Below are 11,302 nucleotides of genomic sequence, written 5' to 3' on the forward strand. Positions count from 1 at the left end.
GTGTGTGTGTGTGTGTGTGTGTGTGTGTGTGTGTGTGTGTGTGTGTGGCGCGACTCGACGCTCTTGGTCGCGTGAGTCACCAACAGCTGATGGCTGGCGCCACTCAGCTGGTTGTTACCGGTGCCTTCGCACGAGCCTCGCTATCTCTTGCTGCCTATCAGCTGCGAGCGACTAGGAAACGACCGGAAAGGACGTCTTGTGCGGCTCCACGTTAGAAAAAAAAAAGCTACTCCAAAAAAGAGCCGCTCCGACGCGCGCTACCACTCGAAACTTTTCGGGAGAGGCTTTTTCGAGCCCTCGACCGGGATCAATGAAATGCAGTCGAAACACGCCGGCTGGCTCGCTTCCGTTTTAGCGTCCCGCTCCCGATCGGTGCCTCGCGAATGGAAATACACGGTTTGATGTTGCGTCGTACGATAGGAATAGGTCAAGGCTCGCGAAAAGTTGAGCAAATTCACGTTCGAGAGTCTTTAACGGTTTCATTCATCGGTCCAAACGAACACGAGGAATACTCGTGGCACCGGTGCTACGTTTATTCTATCGTCACACGACCCGGTGTTTTATTAACTATCGGATTGGAATTGATACGCGTTGAATTATGCGTGGTGTATTTCCAAGCTTTTTTAACGCTTTGGTCAGAAATGGGTGACAGAACTTTTCAGCAACTACGGAAATTAATTCCGAAGACGACAATTAAGACAAGTCTGGACTGGATTCGTGAGTTTGGTGATGTTAAAAGATTGAGAAACACGACGAATGTTAAATGTAAAAAGTTACGTTAAAAATATCTTTCACGTTCCTAATTATAGACGCGCAACAGTTCATGTAACCTTTTTATAAAGCACTCTGCAAGTGAAATGTACTTTTTGCGATAAAAATTATCCACTTAGCGGTAGTAGCGTAGTAGTAAAATAGGCGATATTTTTACCGTTGTATAATTCCGTGCGATAACAAATATCTAGTTGCTAATGTCATTTCCTGCAAAATCACTTTAGTCATACAAACATCGTCATGGTTCTCAAGTATTAAACAATTTCTTGCTTATTTCCAATCATAGTACCTCTAAGAGGATCATCGATCATCTATTTTTATGTCAATTTGATGAATTTCCTCTATACGTTGATTCGACACGTTCAAATGCAACGTTACAACAAACAATCGACGCGAAACAAATGATAACTTGTCCCGATAACTTGAAAGCGACACTGCTACAGGACAAAATTTTTCAACTCACCCTATATACACACCCAAGGCCAAGTTTAGGTACAACAGGGGTACTGCACGTCGCTCTCCAAATGGTGGTGAAAGAGAGTGTGTTAGTGCACGTTTGTACTGTCCCTAAGTTTCAGTGTGGATGTTGGTTTACGTTAGGGCTCGAACACCCTAACCAGCCTCGGAAAACCTCTCCCCACGAGGGAAGCCTATCAGGCACAGGCCTATCTTCTCTGCAGTCGTTCTGGCAGTCAAAGAAAACCACGAATGCGCGAATTTCGAGCGACGAGTCAAAAAATAAATCTCTGAGAACGATAAAATTATATTTCACGGTTCAACTATCCTATCTCCGTGTCAGCTGTATAACATTTCTCGTGTTTAAAAAGAAATTAGAAAACGCTATGTTTGTTCTACTGGAGGAGTGCTCCGATATCAGAGAACGAATCGAATTCATTGTTCTTTTAAACGCCATATTACTCGGACGACCGAGACGGAAGATTGGCCATTTCGTCCTGATAAGTTTCGATTACAGTTCGTTACAGAGATGTTTGGACATTATGGTTCGCAAAGGAAAAAATAGGAGCGAGTAAGCGTAAAGATCGCTGCAGACGGCAGCTGCCGCGAGGGAATTTTTCTAGAAACGAAGCTGTCCGCGACAGATGTTAACAGGATCAAGAACAAAACCAGGAACGAACATACAGGCCACGACTTCTCTTTCTTCTTCCGGATTCTTCGTTCTGGGTGGTTTACTTCGAGCACTACAGCGTTCGTCGCTCGAGACGTGCCAAATATAATTCAATGGACTCATCTCGAGTCGTATAAATTGTCTCTGCGACAACATTACAATTTTATGACTTTTTCTTGTTTTCTACTTCATTAAAGTATTGCTTCCAACTAAACTGTTAGGTACTCTATATTATTGAAGAACTTGGATGCAATTTCAGGACACTGTATTAAATTGTGCTCGTTCAGATTTTGAATGTAAACTTTAAATAAACGTTTGTGAAATTCGATAATTCCAATTTGCAGCGAGTTTATAAAATAAAACGTAACCTTTAACTCGAGGGGGTAGCCGAGCAAGCATTAACGACGGAAACACAATGCTGGGAAAAGTCGAAATCGGATACTTTTATTCGACAACTGCATCCATTTAATGTCCAAAACGCGTAATTATATTACGATTTTCATACTACATGGATCCTGCTCTGATATGAATTCTTCAATAGTACATTTCAATATGGATCCGATATTTTGTTTGAAAATGAAAAATTATCGGTAACCAGAGAAAGAAGATCCCATCTTTGAAATTACAGGGTGGATAATTAATTTCCTGTTACGATAACTGTCACTAGAAACTGTGGAAAAAGTGTCGCTAATAACTCGATTACTAGAGTCCCTATGCAATACTCATCTGACTGTTTAGGATCGCGTTTAGGGAAATGGTTGTGCAACGTTGGTAGATGATTCGTTAGATCGGGTTACAGAGGCGAAAGAGACAATATGTAAGAGGGAAAGATTGGAGGCCAATTTCGCGGACGTCTTTGGCAGTAAGGACGCTCGGCGTCGCGTTAGCTCACACAGGATGAAATGAAGAACGAGAATGGGAATGAGATTGGGAACAGCCAGGCATATATTTAGCTGTGTGACGTAAGGTACAGGCCAGCGGGCGCCACGTCGAGTCTACGTGCCTTCTCTCTCGTCTCTCTCTCTCTCTCTCCTCTTTGTGCTCCTCCACGTTTTAACATCCGCGAAATAGTATCGGGCGAAATTCATTTTCCACTTTTATTATTTAATCTTCTGGACGAGCGCGCGTAGAGATTCCATTCAAGTTATTTTTGCTCCAGAAATATGTGCACGCAGGTTCAATTGACATTCTCGTTTTATTCGATACAGGAAGAATAATTCCGTAACTCGAACGCAAACTGTGCTGTCGAGCCTTTGTCCTAAACAAGTTTGTTATTGGGACTATTTATGCTGCTTTGTAACCGAATAAGGAACATCGATACAGGCTACTTATAGCTTAATGGACTGTTCCATGACCCTAAAATATCACGACATCATTCCATCTAATAAATAACCCCAATTAAGTCATCGTTGGATATCATTAGTCTCCCAGTTAATTAGGACCTTTTTTCTCCAACTTGATGCGCACCTGTAAATTTCGTGACACCCTCCTAGGAACGCCCTGTACACGGGACCATTAATCGACGCGCGTAACACCTGCGACGAAAACAATGACAATTTATATTGATGACGATCGGAATGCGAGTGCGACCAGCTGTCGGGGATTTCGACCGCCAATGACGGCCGGTAGTTTGTACGGTGCGTCAGATTGTAAGAACGTCCCTGATTCTTCTATTTTTCCTTCTTTCTGTCGCTTCGAGCAATCGACTGCTGGTCAAATAAATATTTATCGAAGCAGTCGATGTTTCACCTTGGTCTAGTTAGCGAAAACGAATTTTCTTGAGAAAATACACAACGAATGAAAAGCTTCGGCAGTCATTTGTAAGAGCAACAAATAGCGCCACGGTAATTGCAAGCAGTTCCATCGATGGAACACTGGGTGCACTGTTACGAGCAACATTTGTACATTGTTGGTAATCGGTGAATCTGAACGTTGATCTTTTCAGACGAGTAAATAAAACGAGTCTTTCGAGAGTTACGTCTTTTGGGTCTTCCGAGAGTTACGGGTATTATTCTTCAATTATTTATCTCAGATTCGTATATTTACGAAGCGTGTATAATATATGTTAATGCCCCTACATTTCTCAGGCGTGAGGCACTTACCCGAGCGCTTTTGAACAAATTTATTACCGATATGATAATAGAATAATCGCGAATGAAATCACGTTTTAAATCGAGCAGGAGGCCACGTATCGACGAAAATATTCTCTAAAAATCAAACCTCTATTTTTCGTCACGAGAATACAGAATTCCTTCAGTCACGTGTGGAGCTTTATAAATAAACGAAAATTTCACGTCGCTAACGCGAATTTCCCTCGCGTTTTGTTCGCGAGTAGAAGAATAAAAAAAAAAATAGTACACGTATTTAATTGAAAAAAAAAGTTGACAAACGGGAAAAGAATCTTGAAAATAAAATAGTTCGAGGAAGATTTCCAGAACGAATTATATCATTGATGGTGATGAAAAGCCGAGCAACCAGAAGGTGAAGGTCTCGATGGAAAGGTTCCACGAAAATAGCAGAAGAGGAACTTTCGTGCATTGTGAGCCGCGTTTTCAAAATGCTAGACCAGGTCGGTCGAAGGTCAGGGAACAAAAGGAAGCCGGGTGCAAGTTTATCTTTCGCTCTTGGCGCGGCTGAAAATCCAGGTAGTTCCATCCCAAAGGTCCTGGTCGCCCTTTGTTAACCATCAGCAGGCGAGGAGACACGAAAATGGTCTTAAAATGATTCCTAAATCCTCGATTTTTGGGAGGCTTGGCACTCGAACAAGTTCATTCGAAAGTGAGTTAGGAAAGGTTCGAAAAGGAAGCGCAGAATCTAGCTTCTCGCGCTACAAAGCCTCCTTGTTAAACTTATCTTATCCAAAAGTAAACCTTGATATTCATCAGTGTTCCACGCACACCTGAACTAGCCAAATTCTTACGTAGTTATAAATTTTGAATGGCGAAGAAAAGACAACTTCGAATAAAAAAAAAAAAAAAAAAAAGAAAGAAAGAAAAAGACTAGTTTTAAAGACACTCGTTTCAATTTAATGCAAAGATATTTCACGTGGTACTAAATTGAATAATCCCATGAAACAATTGTGTATAATTTATATATCGTATAATACATAAGAACTGTACATAAAAGTTTGAGAAAGTTCGTTTTTCGATCGTGGTAGGTTTAGCGTTCCAATCTACTCCTATTTATCTATATTTATATATCAGAGATTTGTAGTATAATGGGAAGAATATAAACGTTTAAAGGAAAATTTCGTCGCTGAAAAAGTCTGGAATGAATGGGTCTGTTCCCTACGCTGATGTTGCGACGAAAAAAACACTCCGTACTCGAGTTCGACGTCTCCCCTGGCTTGGCAAGTTTTGTCACGCGTTTATTTCTGCGTCAATACTTTTTCTATCTCTCGTGCTCGGCTCGGTTGTAGTTTTTTTTTTTTTTTTTAAATCTGTTTCCTACTACGAGTACGCATTTCCAGGAACCTTTGTAGGTCACTCTCATTCACTTGGCCCGATCAGTTAGAAAACTTTAAACGGTCTTTAACTCGGCTTACAGCCGTCCGATTCGCTTCGGACAGGACTCAAACTAAACGGGGCGAATTTTTTAACAGACTGAGAGAAGTCTTTCGCTGTAGGACTAACACGCGAGTAATTCTTGTACATGAAGCTGGTAATTAATTAATTCTCCTTGGAATTGTACGTCAACCACGACGACACAGAATAACTATGACATGTAATCGTGCAAGATATTTAACAAAATTCACCTACAATAGCGAATAGACGAAATTTTTTGCCCAGAGGTGTTTCACTCGTGTCGAAACGCGATGGAGATAGAATTATCAAGACAGTATTGATAGCGAGGCGCAACCGTGAAAAGCGAAGAAAGAGAAGGGCGTGAGACGGAGGCATTATTTCCGTCTGAGGTTGGTCCCTACGCCTCCATTCGCGTGCAATACCGACACACATACTCACACATGTGTCACGAGTTTCGGTGCACAGCGAGTACGTGGAGTGTAAGAGGTCAACAGAGAAACCATTGTTGTCTGCTGGCAGACTTCAGAACTGGAAGGCGTTCCAGAATTGTGGAGGCCATTTTCGCAGTTTAACTGTCTACGGTGGCAAGATAAAAAAAAAAAAAAAAGGAATCGAAATGACTCAGAAAAAGAGGCCACTGTCTGTACGAAGCGCATTATCGCGGGGGCAGGATGCGATGTAAAAATATTGTGCACCGTGTTATTATGCACGAATTATGACGCCTGGATCACCGTTCCAATGCAGAGGGCCAAGTCGCTATATTCTTCACCGTCATAAAATCTGGTGAACAATTTCTCGTTAAACTATTTGAAAAATGATGGCGAACCTCGCGACTTCTCGCCGCGTATAATTCACACGGCGCGTTTTCAAAGCGATACCGTGTTTGCGTTTATCGATTACCGATTCTTCCCAACGAGGCGGCTCTACCGTGAACGTATAATACCGTTCTTCAGTTGGTACGCAAAAGAGCAACGTGTATGACGCGTCGCGGCGTCACGTCGTTGCACTGCAAAATCTCAGCACTTTGCTGGCCTCGTCTAGGAATGGACTTAACACTTGCTGGAGCTGTATATTTTCAAATCTTGTTACACGCCGTACTTACGGCCAAGGGTTAAGTCGCTTGAACAGTTGCGCGGCTCGTTTCTACACGATGCTTATAATCGGCGGCAAACGCGCCTACCGGTTCAGGGAACACGAGAACGAGACGAGAAGAAAGTATCGTTCCATTGGGAACAGTCAAGGTCCGGGAACGTTTCCAAAGCAATTCCGAAACGAGTTGGAAGAACAAAAATGTGATTTTGTCAAACAATTTCGTCACTATTTGTACGAAAAAAATTGTCTAATTTGATTTCTTTTATCAAAGTTTTAACGAGTGTTCTGGTATTTATCATCGCGAACAAAAATCCAGCCTGGAACCTGAATTTATTTCAATATTACTCATCAAATTATTTTGCATCGCATATTTTGGAATCGCGACCTGGACGCGCGATCGAAAGGACATAAAGAGCGTAATTTCTCGCGACGTACATAAAGCTTGCATCAAGTGCGCGTGCACCTATCGACGAAGATTAACTTGACGCAAGTGCAGTAAGCAATCCAAGATTCTCTCTCTCTCTCTCTCTCTACTTTGACTACTCGTAGCACTGCAAATTGCTCCTATACATAGGTGTGCGTGTCTATATATAAAAAGCTACGCGCGACGTGGTGCAACCACGTTGACCGTGGTCAGGATTGGCTCGACCGATTTATTAAGTCGTGCAAACCAGCGAACGAAAAAGTACCATCAGCCGAGCGAGTTTTATTCTCCAACGCTTGATAAACGATGTGATGATAATAACTACCGAGAGAGCACGGAGTGCACGCACACCGTCAAAGGGAACTGACGCAAATACCGAAAGAAAATCGATAGGGCATCGAGCGACAGTAATTTTATCTGTAACGTATCGTGGAAAAGCCACGCAGTGGATGCCGCGTATGTTTCTTTCCAAGTCACTGTAAATCAAATTGCACTAGGCCCCTGGGAAAAAAATTCTACGGTGGTTTAGATAAGGAACTTGAGAGCCACGTGGGGTTATAGGGATTTTAGGAAAATTTCTGAGGGTCTCTATCGACCCTCAGGCATTTTTAATACTAACAAGAAGACATCTATGGGGGTCGTGGATTTCCACGACGATTTAGACGTTAATATTACATAAACCATTTAGAAAAGGAGACCCTCTTTTTGGAGTCCTACAGGCTCGTTCCATTCGCGAAGGTTATGCCTCCGTTGCGCAATAATTCGATAAATCGTAACTCGAATTCCTCGCCGGCGAAATAAATAACGTAATCAATGGCTGGCAATGAATAAAAACGAAGGAAATTTACGAGTTGATTGTGTTTCACGAGCATTTCGCGAGCACTTATTAAAAAAAAATCGAAAGTCGAACTTTGAAACGCGCACGTGTATACAAGATCAACCGCAATCTGTAGACATATGAACTCGTGACTAAAATAAAAAAAAAAAATATATATATATATATCAGCAAAGACGCAAACGTGGAAATAACTTCGTAGACGAGTCTGATTCACGATTACCTATAATGAAAGCGATAGCGTCGACGCAAATAAGAAAAGATAATGACATAATTGAAACGATCACGAGAAACAAACGTCTGAATGTTACGAAATAGACGACGTTATGATATTCGGATCGATCAGACTAGAAATAAGATGTGCGTTAAATAACAAAATCGAATGTAACGCTCGTTAGGTTGCTAATATTTGCGCAGTCATATGATCAATTATAAATTCACGACGCGAAATGGCAGATAGCGTGCAAAAAAAAAAAAAAATAATCCGTGAAAAAAGCTCCGATAAGCTACGGGTGAAAATTTATCACGATCGGCGGTGTATCAATCGCGCGGATTACGTAATGGCGTAGCGTTTAATCAGCTGATACCGTGGGTCGCGTGATGAGTGGATAAACACGTATCAGATGTTCCTTCTAGTAAAAAGTGTTTCTCGCAATTCCCGCCGCTCTGATAAAGGAACCATCAAATTTAAACTGTGGCCAAAGTGTCAGTCTGATTGAGGACAAAAATTATATACTACGAACTCGTACGTAACATAATTAATGTTACTATGCGACATCGAATACATTCATATGGATTACGTAGCAAATCCTGTCTAAGATGCACGAACTCGTGCCCAACATCGTGTTTATAAACTCCCATATTCATTCGATTCTGTATAAACGAGATTCTCAATGGAAAAAAAAAAAAAAAAACAATGAACAAGGTATGCCGCGTGCATAAATGCAATCGTCTACGCTTGATACCTCCAATAAGAACTTTGTAACGTGTAAAATCGTTCGCACATGTATCTTCCTTGTTTCTCGACGCAACGAACCCTTCATTCAAGCTACACAACGCTATATGGCGTGCACTGTTCAGCGTTCCTTACACCATACTCGTAACGCTTCTGATTACCTGTGCATTATCGCGTGTACGTCAAGCAATCGAATCAACAATAGAAAGTGCGCACGTTCATAATATTGACAATGAGCCGTGATACTCGAGAAACCCGGTCGTTGAATACGAGAGGTAATTTTAGGTAGGAAGATCAGGAAAGGTAAACTTCCACGTGAACTTCGGGAAACAACAAAATTCGTTGAATATTCTCGACTAAGTTCGAAGTAGAGGATGAAGAAAATGAAGCGATCGTGTTAATTTAATTAGCCAACGTTGAATTGAAACACTGTCGAGGCTTTTCGGAATAAAGGAAGATTGAGAGACGCCGAGGTAGTGTTCCGTTTGGTCACTTACTATTCGACCATAATTTCGTCTATCCTCGGTGCATGGACCGCGGGACACATACGTAGACGATAGGATCGAAGCTCTATGCAAGTGAACGTAATGGTGCGGTGATGAGCGTATGTAAACAAGAAGTCGCGCCGAAGCGGCATGCGTCCGAGTTATTTATAGAAATCCATTATTGTGCAACAAACGTTGCTTTACGTAACGGCGCATAGTATACCCCCGGTCTTGTCGGTCACTCGGCCGTATACAAAGGAACTCGCTTTCCTCGTCCTTTTGTTTTGCCTTTTTCTTTCTTTCTTTTTTTTTGCGCTCGCGTTCGCGAACAAGCGCCCCGACGAACTGAAAACCGCTTCGCTCCGCACCGTTCGCTACGAATGTAAACAAAAGCTACCAACAGAGAGGGGTAGAGAGAGAAAAACGGGGAGAGAAAAACGGGGAGAGAAAACCGATTCTGAGAATCAACTGCGAAAAAGGAAAACAGAGAATCGATGGAAAGAAACTACGCGTGGACATACTAAACGGAGTACACAACTTTGCTCTCGAAGATCTATATGATTTCGATAGTTGGTGTTTTTTTTTTTTTTTCTTTTCGCTGATTTCGATCGGTAACGTGACCGTGATACTTCGCGAGCTAGTCGCCGAGGGAAACGGAGGAAACGAGTGTACGAGAGTCGAGAGATACAAACGCTCGAGTACCGTACATGCATTCCGAACCTGTTTAGACAACTCGCGATAACATTCCGAGAAACGATTAATCGCGACCACGGGTGCCCACTCGGGCGACCGTTTACCGTCGCAGCTTCGCAGAAAACCGGTATGATTTATTCCAGCCGCGATATATTTAACCAAAAGTGCCACACGATCGGATTTGTTGCTATTCGATAGAAAAATATGCCGAGTAACGCTAACCCCGTGGCGAAACAAGCTCGACGTCAATTTTATTTACAGGAATGGAGCAGATGTTTTATTTTTCAGGTAACGAATTTAAAAGTTTTCCGTGTGTAAAGTTACTATAAAGTTTGAAATTTATTTTCGACCTGATCGATAAGGAGAGGCTAAAAATATAAATAGAAGAACATAAAATAACGAGTTAACGGAAACAACTGTTAGTAAAGAAACTTGCGCGAGAGAGGCAATTCGACAGTGTCGAACAGGAAACTTATTTGCGTTTCGACTCGTATGTGTTCTGAGTCATGTATCACCTATAAATATAACTTACCGCACACTTTTATCAAACGAATTTAGTATTTTTTGTGCGTATGCGTCACGTGTGATCATACGAAAGATGACTCAAGGCACATAAGTCAGAAGTAAACAAATTGCTCGCTTACATATACCGTGTATCTCGTATTTTACGTACTTTCCTCTATTCTTACTCGTTTCTGTAATTTTATTTTCTTTCTTCCCAATCTTTAGTTTTGCGTCGCAAAAAGAAAATTGATAATGGACCAAGTCGAAAATAAAAAAGAAAAAAGAGCAGAACTGCGTATCCTCCCAATACTCAATATTTAGCAATTAGTGCAATAATCCTTCCACGCTCGAAACAACAAATTTTTAAGTAAGAAGAAACCACGAAAAATACACGTACGCGCAAGCACGTTAAAATTCCACCAAATTACGATGTGGGTACACCGTGCAAATTTCATTGGGAAACCCCGTTTACGTCGTTTATTTACTATTTACTACTCGAAGGGCATATTCGCTCGACTCCCTGCGCCATGCTTGTTTGGGCGTGAACGCATGGTGGGCGCAAATCGAAGTCGTCCAGGCCGTGCGAATTTTCCTGGCGACTCGAAAATCAAGCGAACGACGACGATAAGGAAGATAACGACGGTAACTAGGCGAAATTCGTGCGTCGAACGAAAAAGAATATCGCGTAATTGCGTCATGTTCGAAAGAGTGAAGGCTATTGTGCCGGCCGGCCAAGCGAGCCGGCCGGCCGGCTTTCGCGACAGCTGGCTATCGTGAGAGTCTACTAGGATTTTGTTTGTATTGTGCGCACGTTTTACTGTTCATGCCACGATTACCGAGGCTTGCCAATGCCACGGCAAACGTCGACGTCGACGACGGCAAACGGAATCGTT

The 11,302-nt window shown here is 42.1% G+C and overlaps 1 protein-coding gene across 7 annotated transcripts in view; it reads right to left on the bottom strand.

Annotated features, from left to right (window-relative positions):
- Positions 1-11,302, bottom strand: part of LOC128890332 (helix-loop-helix protein 11-like) — a 96,061-nt gene that overhangs the window by 82,649 nt on the left and 2,110 nt on the right. The gene's annotated exons all lie outside the window — the stretch shown is intronic.

This window comes from Hylaeus anthracinus, unplaced genomic scaffold (assembly GCF_026225885.1).
Source record: "Hylaeus anthracinus isolate JK02 unplaced genomic scaffold, UHH_iyHylAnth1.0_haploid 12000, whole genome shotgun sequence".
NCBI lineage: Eukaryota > Metazoa > Arthropoda > Insecta > Hymenoptera > Colletidae > Hylaeus > Hylaeus anthracinus.